This window comes from Plectrocnemia conspersa, unplaced genomic scaffold (assembly GCF_051122295.1).
Source record: "Plectrocnemia conspersa isolate PC_06_02 unplaced genomic scaffold, ASM5112229v1 ptg000009l, whole genome shotgun sequence".
NCBI classification, from domain to species: domain Eukaryota; kingdom Metazoa; phylum Arthropoda; class Insecta; order Trichoptera; family Polycentropodidae; genus Plectrocnemia; species Plectrocnemia conspersa.
In genome coordinates, this window is record NW_028277173.1 from 15,420,304 (window position 1) to 15,440,603 (window position 20,300).

Below are 20,300 nucleotides of genomic sequence, written 5' to 3' on the forward strand. Positions count from 1 at the left end.
ATGAGAAAACGAAATGTGTGATAGCACCTAATATAATATTAGTTCATGTGAAAGAATTTCTCAAATAATTATTCAGAGTGAAAAATAGTCTTTTCAAAAGACGTGGTAAATGGTAAATTAACACACGTTTAGTAACAACTGTTGAATATGCTTCAAAAATATAACTTCCTTTTGCGACTTAATGCGTATCTGTCTAAATATTAAAAGCGTTCGGTGCTTTTTTTATATTTTGACCCTCTTCTCAATTATATGCTCTTTTTTACATGACAGCTGTGAAATGTTTGATACTTTCGTTTTTCTATTATATTTTTTCTATTACGCCTGTCAAATTACTATTGTGTTTGGCTAGTTATTGTTTAATGTTAAGGCTTAATTATTTAATTTATCTTAAAAATATATATAGGGGAAGTGAATTTCTTTATTTGTTCTCAAACCTTGATACCATTAAATTCTGAAGGGGAAACCAGTAAAGTCAAAGGCACGCTAGGATAGTATTTTTGTGTCTTCAATGCAAATAGTTTTTTGTAAAATAGTTTCTAATTACTTTTTACAACGTGGTGTTATAAAATATATTTTTATAAATATAAAATATATTTTATAGCACTACATTGTTTTATATGGATGGTAATAGATTCCATTAAAAAAGCAATTTTATTTTAAAAACATCAATTTTATTAATCAGAAGATGATTAAATATCTGCAATAAACTTATTCCAAAGAGATAACAATGTATGCCAATATAATCAATGACATTTTATTTTGTTGATATTTTTTAATGCTAAAAAACATATAACTTTAAGTGAATACGAGGGATAAAGTAAACATACGATAGCAAATTGTAAATTTAAACCTCCAGATGGTGCAGTATTTTTATAGATCAATTCTTACAGTATCCATTTGTCTTTTTTTTGTGACTCCAATAGCATCCAGATGTCGTAAAATTGTACAATATAGACTTCTTAGCGATTAACACATATAGACCGTTGTTTTATGAGCAAAAAGGTCTCCTACCTGATTTTCAGAGTCAAAAAAATGTGACGTTTTGAAAAAAAATGTCTGACCAACCACTCCTCAGATTGTTAAAAGTCAAGGAATATATTTTTTTTCTTGAAAATTTGCAGTCGTACTATGGGTGTGTGAATTTTGTGTGCATAATATGAAAACAACTTTCTATTCCTACCATAAAGTTAGGTAGAGCTGAAGGGACCCAACGAAGTGGCATCATTTTTAAATAACTACATTCGTTTAAGCGTTCCTGAATAAATATTTTTTTTAGAACTTTACTAATTTTTAGAGTTTTACTTATTCTGGAATGGTTGTTCCGGTAACTTAATAATAAAAAGTTACATATATTTTAAGCAACTTGAACTTTCTTTAAAATCTCTTTGCTATTTTTAATCGTACCGAAAAATTACTACAATTTAGTTTACTAATTAGTTTACAGCGTACTCCGTTAGGTACTCCTTTCTTTAAACCATATGTTATTTATTATTGAAAATATTCTTTTAACAGGTTCAGATGTGCCTGGCTGAAAATAAATTCTGTAATTTGAAAGATTTACAATGAAATGTCAGTAGTTATATCCATTTTCCTTAACAACTTTTGCAATCACCACTTCATCAAACAGTTCATATAGATATATTTATTGCATTATTTGCAACAGTTTTATTAATATTTTTCCATGCAGTTTCAATTTTAGAGCAAGTTAATTCATTCTTGTTTACTTTATCCAAGTAAAATATTATGCTCTATCAAAACTGCTTTCCCAAAACTCAACGTAAGAAATACATCGGTCATAAATTTTGTAAATTCATGTAGGGTTTTATTAATATAATACTTTTCTTATTTTTCGGTACATTTATAAGCTTTTTTATTTCTTAATGTATAATTTAAGTATTATGCATTTCCTCAAAATATGACACATCAGTTGCACTCGCTTTTGTACTTTTTATATTTAAAATAGATTTGTTAAGCAATTTGAACTTCCCTATCACAAACCTAAATGCATTTCACCACAATAATTTTCAAAGAACTGTTTAACTATTAATGGATACAGTTATTGTGTAATAAAGTACGATCTCAGTCCCTCAAAGATTGCAAGTGTTCTGTCAATAGCAGAAAGTAGCAAGAGAACACAGGTGTTGCCATGCTAAAAACCTTTTTATACTATACATCTACATATTTCGACTGTTTAGAATAATGTAAGCACCACAACTAATTACACAATATTTCTACCCAGTTCCTACTTCAATCGACTGTAAATATTGTTTTCTTCTTGCCGTCTTACATCCCCAAAATTTGTATTGCGGTTATGAGGTTACATTAAATAGTTTGTCGATATGTCTGTAGTTTAACCAGGAACTGATTGGATATCTAAAAGTTTTACTTTTACTCCACAATCTGATTCAAACACATTTTAATTTATTTCCTCTTTGAAATATCAATTGGTATTTTTAAATCTTCACAAAGTTACTGAAACAACAATGGCTCAATAACATTAAGAATGACAGTTTAACATTTTGTTCTAATCAGTCTAAACTTTGGTTCGATAAGCTTTAGAAGAATATATTTAGATATTTAGATGAACAATCGGCCAAGATGAGATTGTGAATAGCAACCTAAAATGCAAAACTTGCTTCTTTAGCAGCTTTTTTTTGTCATTTTGGAAGTTGCCACCACTTTTAGACTAGCCATATGTTTCGCACATTTTAAGTGATTTTTTATGTACAAACGCCCACCACCAGTCACCGAAATTTTTGAGGTTCACTGTTCACATTTCATTTTGGCAATATGACGACAAACTTTTTTTAAAAACAGATAGTCCTTTTTTAATTTATCCACCTGCAATACGGATAACCAGTAACGAAAATCCATGTAAAACTCGTCAAAGTTTTTTACAATGAAATCTAAAAGATACAAAGTTTTTTACATTGAAATCTAAAAGATACAGAGTTTAATTTCGTTTTTTTATCAAATAAATAATGTCCTTCTTTAAATGTTTTTAAGTGATATAACTAAGTTAAATAAAACATTGTTGATTTATTTGCGATATCTCGTTTAAAGGTGAATATATTTTTATAAATTTATTAGTTTAAAATAAAATGTTATATTTTCTTATAAATACTAACCGCTCTAGTTAAACTTATTGTTTATGATATTATTCCATATTAAATATGATATATTTCCACTCTTATTTTCGAACCATTGCATATCATTTTGTGCGCAATTCCTTTGAATTTTTTTTACAATTTACCATTATTAATGAATGAAAAAAACGAATACATCTTTATTTGAAGCAAATCTTTAATTAAATATCTTATTATTACACATGTTAGAATACTAATACGATTATCATTGAATATATTACGTTTCAGTTTTTTTATTTACAATTATAAGTATTGCTTTGCATTTTTTACATACAGTTTTCTTATTTTCCAATAGAACTCATTATGTAAGCAGTGAGCAAACATTCAATGATGATTTATAATTTTATTTACGACCAAATTGCTGAAGCAAAAACACATGATCATACATAACCGTCGCAGTTAAATATTTGATGTAAATTTTCGACAAACACTCGCTCCGCTGAAACAACACTTCTTCCATTTTTTCGATGTAAATTATTATGTTTTTGTCTCACGAACACTTGCAACGCAATAAAGTTACCCAGTTGCCATCTAGTTATGTTCGTTATCGATTATTATACTATTAACAAGTTTTATATTTTGTAATGTTGATAGTGAACAACCAAGTGTTTCAGAGAAGACGAGAAAATAATATTTTTAAAATCTTTGATACATAATTTGATTTAATTTTTACTTTTACTTAATGAAATTTTATTTATTAAAAATCGTTACACGCAATATATTTTTTTAATGCTGAAAAGAAAATGATAAAACATACTGTAATTCAAATTCTTACATCAATATTTGATCGTAAAAAACTGAAGGTTATTTAAACAACAGTTCGTTTTCAATTTAATTGCGAAGTTATCGCCAAATAGTGAAGACGATCGCAGGCATTTATTATATGGCAATGAAGTGATCACAATAATTAGAAATAAATGTTATTGAGTAATTTGTTTTTCAAAAATAAATTTCAAATTAATTTTTATTTTTAAAATATATTTAAATATATTTTTTTTAAAGAATTATCCATAGTTTTTTTATTATTTAAGTTTTTAAAATATATAAAACTTTTTCCTTAAATATTTCAAATCAAGAATAATTATTAGCTTTATTTTTATGGGTCAATTTACTGTATGTTATGTGTTTTTCTATATATTAAACACAAGTTTTTTAATCTATTTTTATACATTATGAAGAAATCATTTTTTCTATGCATTTTTAGAAAATCAAGAAAAACTTTTTAAGTGCTATTCAATTTTAATTTTGTAATTATTTATTATAGTAATTCCTATAAAATAATACATACATTGTTAGTAAAATTGAAAATAATTATTAAAAAAGCAAACGGGTATATTTTAAAGTAGTATATAATTTTATATAAAGTTAAGAACTTACATTTTTGGTAAATCAAAACTTTATGTATACATATATTTAGAATAATTCTAATAGGAAATAAATAAATTATTATTTGAATGAATATGTGATTAAAATTTTTCTGGTGTAAAGATTTTTTTTAAAGTAATTTGTTACTTGAAAAAACACAACTCTTAATAGCTAAAACAAATCGAACCCATACTTTTAAAAAATACATAAATAAGGTAATAATCTAAAGCAGAATAACAATAAAGTCAGTTTTTAATTCTGTATTATCTTCATTTATTTTCTTCTTAAAATCTTCTCTTCTTAATATGTTATTAAATTTATTTTGACGTTCGTATTTTAATATATTTTTCTGGACATGTTAATATTATATCAATGCTTTATAAAATACGCATTTTTCGCAGCGGAAAAAATTCATGCAGTAAGAGTAAAAAGTTAAATGTCTACCCGAGCAATTCCGGAAATTTAGGGATATGATTGGCATTAATATCTTATTAATTCAAAAATAATGCATATATTTTACAATTATTTTGTATTTTTCAAATACTAAATACATTTTGTGAATTATACAATTAAAAACGATTCTAGTAAAAATTGTTATTAGACACACTTTTACTATTATAAATATTATATATATACATATATAATTTGGTATTAATCTGAATAAGTAGATATCTCAATAAATATTACGAATTTATATTGGTTCGAAATATTTATTTGTAATCTAATAGTATTTAATTGCTCTATAACACAATATTATATAATTCAAAATCACAAACATTGTTGTTATTATTGTTATTTTTACTATATTTAATTATATACCTATGATTTTAAAATAATGAAACTTCTTCACGGATATAAAATGTAATTAATTACAAAATGTCAATAAGCCTTTTGATATTTCGAGTTGCCTCATTTTAAAACTCGTTATAATTTCGTGTTATGGCATTGTTCAAAATATTATAAGATTATTATAAACTTATGAATTTAATTTATTTTATTTTTAATGTGTCTATTGAGCAACGTGCGTCGCTAGTTGACTTTATTATCAAATTCTAATTCACGCACTAGGGGTAGGTAAACTGGTTAACCTATTATCCGCATTTGGCAGTGGCGCCACTGTACGGTCCCTTCTCTCCTTCGCCGCCGCTCTACCTCACCTCGTTAAGTAGGAAAATTAAAGAATTACGCAAGGGCTGCATTGGTAAAATTTTATAAAAAAATAAACAAAAAAAATATAAATGTAAAAGTGATTTGTATTTACTTACTTAGTACTTTTAAATAGTATGATATTTATTAAATTTAAATTTAAATCTTAAGCTAATTAGTTTCTTATTATATTTGTATAAGTTTTAATTTTAAAATGTCTCAAAAAGTCTTCGATGAATCGATCGTAAGCTTTACGGTTGATTGAAAGGGGTCAAGCACAACAGGTGAGCATTGTGATCACACTGTCGACTTGCAGCGCTTCGATTTTTTCCGGTTTATATATATTTAATAAAAAAATGATAAAAAAAGAAGAAATCCGTCCCTCGCTTTTGGAAAATAAAACAGAGTATGTCTCTCCTTGTTTGGCGTTAGCATTCTTTGGTTCAGTGTCCCTTTTCTTTTTTGGCCGATTTGTTGCGACTCTAGTGGGTCGTATCGCTCTATCTGGCTTTGTGGGATGTTGCACCCTATCGGCGGTGGATTTAGGAGTCGGTTTCGTTCGAGACCGGGGGCGCAGGCGCCCCCGACAGAACCTCCGCCGGCGTCGACCTCTCGTCTCTCGCAGACGACGTCGACCCGAAGAAGACGTCCAGCCGCGGCCGGCAAACTGTGTCTGCTAAAATGTTCCGATCGGACGAAAAGTTTTAAAATAAAAAATAAAAACTGAAAAAGTGATAAAAAAATAACACAAAGCCGCGCATAATATTAATAAAAATCGGATTGAACATGATAAACGGGATTGGTCATGTGCGTGAAACTTGCTCCTGGACAACGATTGGAGTATGATCGTGCGTTCGAACGGCAAGATAAACTATCGGCGTGTTGTTTTAAAAATAAAAAGTGAACTGGATCATTATGACTTGATCACGTGGCTTTAAAGTTTTGCTTCGAAATGTTCGCGAACGTCAGACACTCCTTGCATTCCATCCAATTGCTTCGTTAGTGAATTTCGTTCTCCCTTAGCCAAATATTAATTTGTTGATACTGAGCTATTTTCTGTTTGTTTGTGATTTTTACTCTTGTACATCCATACTTTCACCCGACTGATTAACCGAAATATACGTTATTTGTTATTAAAAATAATAACCGACTCGTTACCGTTGCTGTTGGCACTTGTGCAAATTTGTTGAGTGATTTTTATCATTATTTATTTTTATTTTTTATTTATGTTGAATATACGCTCAAGCGTAAACTTGATGCGTACATAGGAAAGAAATCTACTGGTGAGTAGCTGAAATGCATTTTTGAATTACGCATGTTATTTATATTTACATACTCGTTGTATGACCACAAAAAAACAACAACAACACAAATATATATATATATATATATATATATATATATATATATATATATATATATATATATATATATATATATATATATATATATATATATATATATATATATATATATATATATTAAAGTACCCTAATTTTGTATACTAATCAAGTCAATAAATAAAGTCCTAGACATATTTAAAATGAACTGAAAGTTAAGAATATTAAAATTTAATTACATTAAATAAAAAAGTAAATTAATAATAATAAAATTAGCAATAAAAATAATGGGCGTAATGATAATAACATGCTTAATGTCTGAATTGAACAACACATAAGTAAATTATAAATAAAAATGATATATTGACACATATAAAAATTATATATTCTTTGCATTAATATACATTAAAATAATCTAAAAATTATAAATAAATATAAGATAAAATGACATTATACATGTTCTTGGAAAGTTATTGTCATATTAAATAATACAATTGCAATCAAAGAAACTAATTGCGTACAAAAATAATTACACTTCTGTACAAGAGATGTCTCTAAAAAATAAATATTTTTCTTTTAACGAAGAGAAATCACTACACATAGTATGTTGATTTGATAATATGTTTGTTGAGCTTTTGATCCTTTAAATCTCCATGTACTTATGTATATGACTTATACTTGCACATCTATAACTAAGAACATTGATATGCTCTTAGTTATTAATGTATAAGATATATATAGACGTAAAATTTTTAATATCGAATCACAAACTTTTATTTAAAGTTAAAACTAAAAATATTTTAATATAATTTTATAATTTTTTTTAAGAAAAGAAAATCTTGTAAATAAAGTATTAGATATTAAAAAGTAAATCTGAAATATTAAATATTGAAAATTCAGTGAAAAAAAGCTCGATTTAAAAAGTGAATATTTTTTTCATATAATTTTCTATCAAGATATTTTATTTTATTTTTCAGTTACTCTACGTACAAATTTTAAATTTTATAAGCTTTTCGTGTTTATATATTCATCCGCCAAGTTTGGGTAGTAAAAGTGTTGTTATAAAAAATGCTAGTATTAAAAGTTAAAAGCTAGTGTTTCGATATATGTTTTGCATGTGCATTCTCAGTTTACAAAATTGATATTAAAATCGTCAATATTTGTCCATATCACACACACCGGACTAATTCACTCAAGAAAATTTCGCGAGAGGACTGGGGGTGGTTTTTTCCCCTTTCGAGGGGTGGTAGGAGAGTGGTCCCGAGACTCTCCCCGCCGGCTACCTTCAGGAGTTGCAGGGGAGTTTTTAGGGAGCACGTGGGGGGTGAAAGCGGGTGGCCGGGTCCAAGGGGTGAGTGAAGGGGTGCGCCGGCGCGGGCGTCTTCAACCCCTTCGCCCCCGGCGCGTCTCCTTATAGTCAGTCGGTCCCTCAGCCGCCCATTGCTCGGCCGGCGCCCCGCCCGCGAGGTCGCCGCCCAAGCCGCGGCCGCCTAAGCTCGAAAGCTCTCCGAAAGCTCGAAAGCTCTCCGATACTCGCACGGGCAAAGTTCCTCGCGGCCGAAGCTTCAACGCACCCCGAAGCTTTCGGTAGTGTTTCGCGCGCGACAGTTAAAAAAATATTTACTAACAATATTTACACAATCGAACGTTTAACAACAATCGACAACAAAAAAATATTTTGACTTTTATAAAAAAAATATTAAAAATAAAAATATATTTAATTAAAACTAAAACGATTCGTTCCTCAAAATTTTGTGATTTTAAAATTAACGAAGATCAGTGTGGATATTTATTGATGAAAAAAATTAAACAAGCTTTAAAAATAATAAAAAAAAGTTTCGGATATATTGCATATTTTAATATTACAATTTTCGGCAAGTTGTTGTTGTTTTTTTCGTTTTAAAAAAACTACTTTATAACAAATATTATTATGTATATTTACAATATATTTATATAAATAATTAAATAATGAGTGACTTAATAACATCAGAGTGATTTGTGTGTATTAAATTTATTGGAAAACGGTTAGTTTAATGTTATATTTTAATAGTTAAGAAGTGATTTTAGTTATTTATATAGCGGAGATTTATTCACAGAATGCTTAAGTTGATATTTTACTGTGCACGCTTTCTCTATCTCTATCTATGTTTAGATATTTAATAAAATTAAAGTTGTTCTCTTATATCACAAGTAAATACAATTTAAATTAACTGAAATCAGCTCTCGACTATAACTTTATATTTTTACATAAAAGTAAATCAGATTATGCATACATACATATATACACATGCGTCCCCGTCAAGTTCTGCAATATCAGCTCTAAAGCTTTTTATAAAACGAAACTTCCAGTTCGTTGCCATTGTTTGCTATAAACTTTAGGGGATTCGCGTGTATTCATTCGACGGGCTAATAGCAGCGGTCTCGAAGAAGAAAAGGGTTGAATTTTGACGTTATTACGATTTTTCGTTATTACTTGTGTGCCCCCGTTGTGGTATTATTAAGAAAGTGTGCATGTAAATATATATTAAATTTAAGTATTATTTTATTTTTATGTTTATGTATTTTTTTGTATTTAATAAACCTTATTTTAATTTATTTATTTTTTATTTTATTTCCTTTCCTTTAAATAAATTTTTATTTTAGCTGCAACTGCAGTATTTGATTTTTATTTTTATTTATATGTATATATTTTTTATTCGTTGTGCATTTTCAAGATAATAATAGTAGTGACATTTTAACATATACTAAATATGTGCAGTGAACTTTCGATTATCTCTCGTTCACCGAACCGATATAATTCGAATTAAAATTTGTACACGTTATGTATACATCGAATTTTGTTAATGTGTAGTTTTATGATACTATAATCACAAATAAAATAATACATTTAGATTTAAAATAGAAGTAAATATATGAACACATATGAAACTACTGTATACCATAAAATTATATTAATGCTACTCACCGCTAGAGGTACAAGTAGATCAAGATGAAATAGTAATATAGATCGAGTAAAAATCTTTTTATCTCCTGCTCTTAGATTTTGTATTTATTTATTTTTAGCATTTTTTTTATGTAAGAAATAAACAGCAAATAATCTAATAATTTCCAGTTACAAAGATTTTAAATAGATACAATTATTAATTTAGTTAAGTTCTTATTCATTTAATTTATATTTATTAGAGCACTTATTTGATTATATTTATTTAAACAATATAAAACAGTAGATAGACTGAGACATTGTATACATAGATACATATTTATCTCAAGCGTCAAATCTAAACTTTTACACTACATTTCCGGTCGTAGTCGACCTTTCCACGGCACTTCTACGAATCGGCCGCAAATGGTCGCGTGATTTGCCCCGTGCCGTTTAGGACTCGCTTATTTAGCCCTTCTACGCAAATGAGACATTTCCTTTTCCGGTTTTGCCATCACTTTGCTCGGAAGTTTACAAGAAATACACGCAAACAATTAGGCAATTCCGCTAAGCGTCGCTTAAATTATATCAATTTCACTAACGCCGTAGCACACGTCGTAGCACGCGTAGCAAGGATAATTTACATATAAGCACGCTTGAAAATTTTGGCATAAACGAATCACATATTAATATAAAAGTCAAATAAAAAGTAAATAAATATTGAAAGCTCTGTATTAATATTTTTATGTATATGTACTATTTTGTATTACTAAAAAAATGTATTTGTATATACTTCAATTTGTGAAAATCAAGTATTTTTTTAATATATTTAATGCTACTGAAAAATTTAAATACAATGAAACAATTTAAAATCAATGTTGTTATTAACACAACAACCGTTTGAAATAAATAAAATGATAATATTGTATTAAACACATTATAAAAATATATATTTAGTTAGAACACTATCGTTTGAAAATATATTGCTTAAATGATTTTACATTTATTATATTTTTCATGAGACAAGAGCATTAATTTTAAAATAATATTTTTTGGATCACTATGTCTGCATATACAGCATATTCAATTTTGGTTTAAAACTAAATATTACTAAAAAAAGTTACAAATACATCAGTTTACTATAAAATATTTTGTTAGCTCAATAAAATAGTATTACATATAAATAAAAAGTATTAGGACATCTATCGGGATTTTTATATATTAAAGATCCATTTGAAAAAATCAATGATTTAGTTCATCACACTGCCAACAGATGTCAAAAATTGAATAAAAATCAATATATTATATTACTTTTACAGATTGCCCATAGATGCCTCACTACTGTTATTTTAATATGAAATCGTATATTAAAAATTTGCATCGCGACTTAATCGATTTTTATCTGTCTAAATCTATCTATATATAAATTCTTTAATAATACATTTTTATTTACATCAAATTATTAAAACATGACGTAAAATCGTATCGTTAGTTCATAGTGATATTATGTGAGTATCTATGTACATGCATTGGTTACATTAAGGGCAATTAGCTCTAATCGATTGACACCACGACAATTAGGGGTATGTGTTACTATCAGCTGTTGAGGGTGTACTTGCATGTGTAACGAAACTATCAAGCAAATTGCGTCAAACGTCATTCCCCTTTCAACTTGAAATAAAATAACAAAAATACATTCATCGATGTAAATTAGCGTCCAATATAAAAATAGTAAATTAAATATTAAATTCAGAAAATATTAGAAAAAATAGTTTTGCTATCAAGCAATAGATGGCGGTAGTTTGCATGAAATTTTATTCTAAGCGCGCGTAAACTAACTATATGAATTTTGTTTCTTTTCAGATTCAGTAGATAATCCAAGATCATCATAATAAGTGATCATCATCGAAAGTGCGATTGATTCATACGAGTATTCATGTAGGAGTTGCATGTCCTTGTACAAGGTAATTTTTATTCCGCAAATTTACAATAATACACGTATTATATATATGCAATTATCGAATCTTAATACTATATAGTCACATATAAATTATTATTATTATTATTGTGTGCACTTATTGTAGCAAACACAACAAGGGAACTTTGTCCTTGTTGATAATTATTGTGTTGGTTCGTGGGCGTCTGTTTTATTTGTAATCTGAAACTTAGCCGGCGTTAAGTCACGAGTGGAAATTAAAATTGATCATTAGTTTTTAGTTATCGCGTTATTTTTTTTTTTTGGAATATTATTTAAAAGCGAGAAAGAAATGTTTGCGATAAGCTCAGTTTATCTCGGCGCTGCAGAGACGGAAACGGAAAGGGCTTAAGATAAAAGCTACATAAATGAAAGAATAAGATAATTCGCAACAGCTGTTGATTATTGTTGTTAAACTGTGACAATTGCTCTCTATATGACACAGAAATTAGTAGTTGTTTTAATATTTTTCATCATTTTGACCGATTCTTTTCAGTAGACGCTCAAAATAAAATGTTATCTATAAAACACATACATACTAATTGAAATGAAAGCGTATACAAAATTTTCTTAGTAACTTGACTTAAAAGTCGTTTAATTATATCTACAAAATCCTACTAACTGTAAATAAATTTTAATAATTATTGTTCTATTTAATATCACACATTAAATAAACAATAGACCAATGAAAAATAATAATTTTCTTTCAGTGTCTTTTAAATGCTTTTTTGTATTATTTTTGGCAAAATTATCGTAAAATAGTCCATCGACCCTCTTCTATGATTTAAAAAGGGATACACCTAATACGATTTTTGTATAAAGCTATTCAAATGTATGCATTATAAAAATAAACATACGTATACAATAGTATATAGTTATTAATTTACTTGTACGACTTTTAAAAGTATATTTTTTTTTAAATATACATATTTATATTTTTTAATAATTTTTCAAATATTTTTAAATATTGTAGATACCTAACACTAGAATAGTGGTGCGCAAACTATTTTTATTTCCGACTCTCCCATTTTGTGACGATCCATACTTTTTTTAATTATCAACGTAGCTTAGTCAAATAAAATTCTTTGTGGGTTACATTTTATAAAACAATAGTTTTATTTATACACGTGGGAATAAATGTATTTTTAATGTCACATACTTTAATTATACCAATTCAATGTAAGGAATGCACTTGCAAAGAACTTATGATTATTTATATGTTCGAATCTGTTATGGAAATCGCAAGCCGCAAGCCATCCTTATCACGTGTTGTTTGTTCGGCAGTCGCTAAGAGACTGAGAGAGTACGCGATCTGCATCGCGTCGTTTGGCACTCCATCTGGCAGCAATTGGGCACTTTGCTATTTTACTGATAATTGATTATCTTTAAATGTAAGTCCCATATTTTTTTATGAATTTTTCGACCTCAATAAAGTATATAGCTACGGTTTTAATCATTACCTACGTTATAAATTCTTTTAATACATACAAATTTAATAATAATCACAATTAAGTGGTTCTTTATTTCTGGTACTATATTTTATAATTTAAATTTCTTGAATCAAGATTAAATAATAACAAATTAAGGAATATATATATATATATATATGAGCATAGTTTATATTTATAAAAAAGAAGAGTGAGTGACTCTAATTATAAATGTAAAAAACATTACTTTTTATTTATTTATTTTAAATGTACTTTATAACATGGCAACCGTCATCCTAATTCATTACAACGGTATAAAAAATAAACATATACTTAGTAAGTAATAAGACAGATTACGTTCAAAGTCTGTCAATCAGTCATAGCTATTATATTAATTACAGCTAAAATTATAGATATCATGCGCTGATATTTTAGGATTTTAAATATATAAATATCCTAGATACGATGGAAATTGAAAAATTCTAGGGTTCGTATGGAATTTGAACCCAGTCTTTTTAGGTATTAATCACTGATGGTTGCTTGATATAATCTAGTGCCAAAAACGCTATAAATATTTTTTCATGCGCCATGCTACTTTTTTATATCAACGCTGTATCTACTTCCACTATCTAATTTTTTTTTCTTTTTCATTTATAAATAAATCAATATCTCTTGTCTCTGACATTTTTTTGCAAAGCTAGAAAATTTAAAATAGCCAGATCTTTCAGATATTAGTCACTAACTTATACCACTGGTCTATCGTGCTATTAAATACTTGATTTTATAATAAAAATATATATGTTTATATTTTGAAATCTCGGGATTCATTGCGATTTTCGCTTACTTTCTTTTTATATTTCGGCCGAGATGCTCCAGCCATGGTCACGAATTATCCGTAACTGCCGCTTTGGTCCTTGATCTTGTCATAGTTACACGTTTCGGTGAGGCAGTATTAATTATATTTATTAATTGTCCATTTGCCCGCGACGCGTCATTTGTGTCTGTGTTAATGTGTTTGTGTAATTGTGTGGCAATTGACGATTTTATGTGATTTTTTCGCAAAGACTCCAAAACCGGAAGCCAAGAGATAATATGCTACTATTATCTCTCTTGTTTATAGCGATATTTTTGTGAATTTCTAATTCAAGCGACTCGCGTTTTGTATGAACAAAAAGATTTTTAATATAAGCTAAGGTTTTTGTGCTACTAAAATCAATTTTAGGGTATAATTACTATTTTTTACAGAATTTTTGTGTTCATTCTCTCGGTGTGCGATACGTCTATTTTATCGCAATCTGCACACGAGATTTTATACACACCTTGGGATTAATTTTTTACGCGATCTTTTCCAATTGGAAGCATTGAACCAATTTTGTTTTTAGATAGGAAAATAGTTCTGATATTGCGCTTCATTAGGATTCTTCCTATCTTTTCTGTCACCCCTTAGATGTATGGAAGACGTGCATGTCCTATGTAATTTTTTTTGTTTTCTTTTCTGTTGTCTTTAGGTTTTCTTTTTTTGAAAAAAATTCAAAGAGAGTTTTAGTGTGCCAACATTAGTAATAAAGTTCAATTTATTACCAAAAAAATATGTCTAAATTAATTAAAATAATAGGAGATTTTATTATAATATTATCCTATGAATAATTTAAAGTAATTAACTAAGCTGATGTTTGGGATCTAATTTTAAAGAAAATTATAGCAAATTACAGCAAGAATTCATAAAATATATATTTGATGCTGTATGATAATTTTCTTAACCATTAATTAAAAAACTTTATAAAACTACAAACAAATAAACATTAAATAACATTGCTAGTTAATGATTGAATAATAAAAAAAATATTGTTACCGAAGCTAATGGCTCATGCCAAGGAACTAAGAAATAAAATATTAGCCACAATATAATTTTCTTAAATATATGAAAATGTATTGTATGATTGCTTTTCTTATCTATGTTTGTTGCACTCTTATTCAATACTCAATAAAGTTTGATAAGGATATATTCTTTCGGGTTTTAGACAAATCGTTTTCTACGTGCAAATGAAGCGCGTTACAGGCGTTAATATTTATTACACGCGCCCACGAGAAGAAAAAATAATTATACGGTGCATTCGTATAATTGAACACGAGCCCGGAGTGCCGAGAAGATAAAAAAGTATCTTCCTTTACAATGGAAGAGGTAGTTTCGAGCGTCGCGTTTGAAAGGAAGCGTTGTGTTCACAGGTGATGCTCGCAGCTATTCCTTTTCAGAACGTTTCAAGGGTGCAAACGATTTTACTCCACAAAGTTTCAGATGCGATTAAAAACTGAAACGTACCAAGAATGAGATTTCACGCGGATGAAAGTAGTATAAAAAGAGAGAGAGAGAGAGAGAGTACAGCGAAATTATTTGCATTGCCGCTCCGCTCTTTAGGGGCCCTTCAGCTGAACGGTGACTCGTGTGAGCGCTCCTTTATCCTTGGCGATTCTTAAAATTTAATGATGCCGGGTTGATTTTACACCAATAACACATGTACATACATACATATATGAAACTTACATTTTATCTATTTGGAAATATTTTTAAGATTCTTTAATTAACATCTTGATATATGCAATTGTATCATATGCCCATGTAATAATTAAATTAAAAATATATTACATTCCCAAATACGAGAAACATTTGTTAGATAAGATTTATCTGATTACGCCTCTCTCTTGGTATGGTCTTGGTTTTATTATTTTATTTTCTATAACTAATTTAATCAACATTTCTTCGGTAGTATCTACGAGTAATTTTGAGTGAATCAGCTATGAAGCATTTTCATAGATTTTATACTTTTTGTACTTTCTATACCAGGAGTTCGCAATTTAAATGTATATTTTATATATAATATATTTTAGCAGCAATATTATCTTGAAAATATTAATTAAATATATTTATACATTTTTGCTGATGGGAGAGTGAAGTACATTTTGTAAAGAAAAGAATTTTTACGGAACGCATGTTTCATTATAATTTATTGACTATTCAAGTAGTTATACATATTAATAAATAGATTTTTATAACAAAAAATGCATATACATATAAAAAAAATAATCTCCCTTAATTTCCTTGACAATCGTATTTCCCCGCTCGCGTTTTCTGCCGTCATTCAATTTCGCCGAGCTTTGACGACGTGTGCGAGCTTAAGACGATTAGCGAGAGCTTTTCCACGTTGCATCATAATTAGTCACCGATTGCTACATGCTAGTATCCGTATAGCCAGATTAAGAGATTTAGGTGGAAATTAATGTCAAGACGGAGACGCTCCGAAACGGACCCGGTGATGTCACCACCGTCATAGGTGTAGTTCCGCCGTTCGGCAGCTTCCGTTCCATCATCAGAGCAGACTCGCTTCCGGTCAATTGTTGCCATCGTTAACCTGGCCAGGTTCGACGACCGAGAAAATGGACTAGCCTGTAACGATCACTATCTAGCGGACAATGCATTAAAATAAAATTATATTATACATAAAGGATGGAGGAAATTATGTTTTGCTATGCCAAATGATTTTTGTTCAATACATCGTTTGGATGTTCATATGTATTCACTATTCTTCTTTATGAAAAACTGCACATATTCAAGCCTTTATTTATTGTTTTAAAACGCTATTAATTGGATATTTATAATATATAAATAGCTCTACTCTAGCACACTTCGTTTATTTTTGCCTAAATTTAATCAATTACGTCGCTAGAAAACGAAATAATTTATTTTACACGAACAAGCATATCGAAGTACTATTTTTTCATATTGTGTATGTAAAATATATCAGGTCAATCGATATTATGCGCTATTGAAACGAGTTTTCATGTGATTAGATAAAGTTGTCTGATAAAAACGCTTTTCCGATTCCCTGTCACGAATTCCTAGCAAAATATAATGTGCAGTATAATGCATTCGCACGCTCATGACTTACGTGCATCGGCTTTATGACCTTACCTGACTTCTATGCGAGATTTTCCGAGTCGATAATTGCTATAGTTTCAATGAATTGTCTATCAGAGGGTCAAAGTAGCGAGAAATCGAAGAATTGGCTCCCATAATAAAACATTCGTTTTTTGCCACTCATTCGTTTTAAAAAATGTTGGTATTGGAAATATATAATATAATTTATTATTTGCATAAATTAAGATGAGGATGTATAAATGTTTTTTGTACATGATAATAACACTATTATTTTATGACATTAATGATTTTATTATTATACTTAAAATAATGTTTGCTTTTAATAATTCATAGCAATATGTCTTATAAACTTTATTATATTATTTTAGACTATATTTATTTTGAATAGTCAAGAAATATATGCTAATTTTTAGTCTTGTAATTAGTTCCTTTTAAAGTATATTATTTTATAAATTGATTAATTATATTATTAGCGATTCTAACTTATCTTTATTGTTTGTAATATAAATTTAATAATTTTGGAAAGACAATGAGCTATATAGTTTACTCTTATTAATTAAAAATAAAATTTATTATTTTCTATTCTATACATATAAAATGTATATCAGTTAATTTTCGTATTGTTCCTTTTCTGATTTTTTACAAAGATCTTCATTATTAGTAGAGGCATTATTAACTATTTTTTTACCAAAAAAATATATATTGACATAATTTTACAGTGAAGTCTAAGCATGTAACTAAGACCGTTTCTTTTGCATATCCTTCAAGTTTCGTTTTATGGATTTGCTATATATATATATTTTTCTCTTTTATTTATTCGGTCATTTAAAAGACAATTTATTTTCTGACAAATCACCAGCGTTGTCAGCCGCACATTTTCCACAATTGAGTCGTGTCGGCTCACAAGAATGCCATTGTGGGAAAACGAGCACGGAATTCCTTCACGCCAAGTTCTTTCAACAAATGCCATTGGCTGACCTCTTCTTACATTCCCTCCCACGTCCGAAGAGTGACCAATGGCGACAGCTTCCTCCTCAGCTCACCTGCGAACAATAATGACAATCAAATTATTCCGCGATCATTGTTAGCAAAAGAGCATAAGTGCAAAATCAGGATCAAGTCTGACAAATCACAAAATCAAATCGCCGATTTGAAATTGAATGCGTTGAATTAACGACCGCGCGTTCCCCTCGACCAGCGCATATCCATCTTACGGGTGGCAGCACAGTGAAGGGTGCCGATGTGCAGATGCCACTGGTGGTGAACAAGTCAGGGTGCGAAACTGGCTCCGCGTCCACTTTTCCAGTTTGCAGTTGTTTAAAGCCCGACTTGAAAGTGCAATAGGTCGGTCTTGCTGCGCTGAAATGCAGTGGCGTATAAATACTAATTTTAAAAATATATTTATTTGATACATACCATTTTTAATTGCCTGAGATTTTAGCGTTGATTTGTAAATTTCTATAAAAATAAAAATCAATTTAAGAACAAATATAAATTCTAGCTTATCTTTCCATATTTTGTATCCTACTTTACATAGCTTTTTATCATACCAATAATTCCATATTTTCTGTCATCGTTTCTGTTATTATTTTGGTCCTCTTTTAGTGAAACTGGCGATTGAGAAGTTACTGAATTTTTTTTTCATTTTTAAACTGTTACACTTAAAAAGTAATATGAAAATAATATCATTTAATGTGTAATGTTTTATTTTTCGGCTCTCTATTTATTTAAGAAAAATAATATTAACATCTATTCGATCTTAAATAATTTTAACGAAATTTTTTTGTAAATCTGCAAAACTTAATTAAAAATAATCATAAAGAAAGCATAAATTGTCTAAAGATATTTTTCATCATTTTATATTTATTAACTATTATTATTCCATTGAAATATAACAAATGTTAGCTTAATGCGTAACAACTGTGTAAACACAATCAACGTCTACTAATTAATTATGAGACGCTAGACTAAAAAAAAATCTGTAAATCAGTGACATTCATTTTATTATCTATAACACAGTATTACAGCTTACAACCAACATATAATATAAGACTATGGACAACCTAGCTCAAATTTATTTTAAGTATTCATCCGTGAAATTGAGAAAATCTATGAAAACCTTATCAGTGATGATCAATCGAATCATTAATTCTGATCTCCCAGATACGATTGAAATTGAAAAACTCTAGGATTCACATGATATTCAATCCCAGGCCTTTCAGGTATTACTCACCGACAATAATTTAAGATAATTGAATGCTAAAATACCATAAAATTGCATTATAAATATTTTTTACTTATATTATCTTAAATTTTCTTCTCTTCCATTTAATTAAGAATACGATTTAATTATTTGACTATTGACCTAAAAGACATGGGTTCTAATCCCATATGGACCTTAGTTTTTTATATAATTATAATTCAATCGATTTATTATATAATTATAATTCAATCGATCATCACAAATTACGTTCACCTAGAGTATAATAATCTCAACAAGGAATATCATGATGATTAATTAAATTGGAGCAGGTCGTAAATATTAGGTATTGAAATGAGGTACTTCAGAAAATATATTGTATCTAATCAACAATATTTGTTTACAAAAGCAGTTTTAAAATATTAGCAAATAATGTTATTTTGGCCCCCTCCCCCTCGCCTCAGTTTTGTGCTTGTTTCACCTGTTGTATTATATATGAATATCTAAGAAATATAATTCTGAATCGTAAAAATAACGCGGTAGCTGGGTGCATCCTACGAGCTTGAGATTTGTATACTTTAACAAAGATATAAAACTGTATCAATTAATCTAGTTGCTAAGGGATGGTGTCGACAATCTGTCTTTCAGCTGCAAGCTTTAGTGCCTTAGAAACCGCGATCGCGTCCCTTATTCTTGCCTGTCGCGGCCTTCAGAATGCTACTCTTTTACGAGCCATTCGGCTTCTCAACAGAAATATTAAATAATTGACCAGCACGATAGACGAGTGTTTTAAGTCTCTGACTATTGAGCTAAAAGACATGGGTTCGAATCCCATACGAACCTTAGT

General features: G+C 28.7%; 1 protein-coding gene and 2 long non-coding RNA genes across 6 annotated transcripts in view; 1 reads left to right on the forward strand and 2 right to left on the reverse strand.

The window, feature by feature from the left end:
* Window positions 1-20,300, forward strand: part of LOC148232030 (homeobox protein prospero-like) — a 127,371-nt gene that overhangs the window by 23,479 nt on the left and 83,592 nt on the right. For all 4 annotated transcript variants that reach the window (XM_088193332.1, XM_088193335.1, XM_088193336.1 and 1 more), the window contains exon 2: window positions 11,781-11,881. The gene's annotated coding sequence lies outside the window, so the exon portion shown is untranslated. The remainder of the gene's footprint in view (window positions 1-11,780; window positions 11,882-20,300) is intronic.
* LOC148232032 (uncharacterized) lies at window positions 4,870-9,586 on the reverse strand. Its single transcript, XR_015810818.1, has 2 exons — window positions 5,777-9,586; window positions 4,870-5,704 (listed from the first exon to the last, which is right to left on the reverse strand). It is a non-coding gene; the product is annotated as an uncharacterized LOC148232032 (long non-coding RNA).
* LOC148232033 (uncharacterized) overlaps window positions 18,053-20,300 on the reverse strand; it is a 33,647-nt gene continuing 31,399 nt past the window's right edge. Inside the window, exons 3-4 of the long non-coding RNA XR_015810651.1 lie at window positions 18,670-18,711; window positions 18,053-18,612 (exon numbers count right to left, since the gene is read on the reverse strand). This is a non-coding gene — a long non-coding RNA (uncharacterized LOC148232033). The remainder of the gene's footprint in view (window positions 18,613-18,669; window positions 18,712-20,300) is intronic.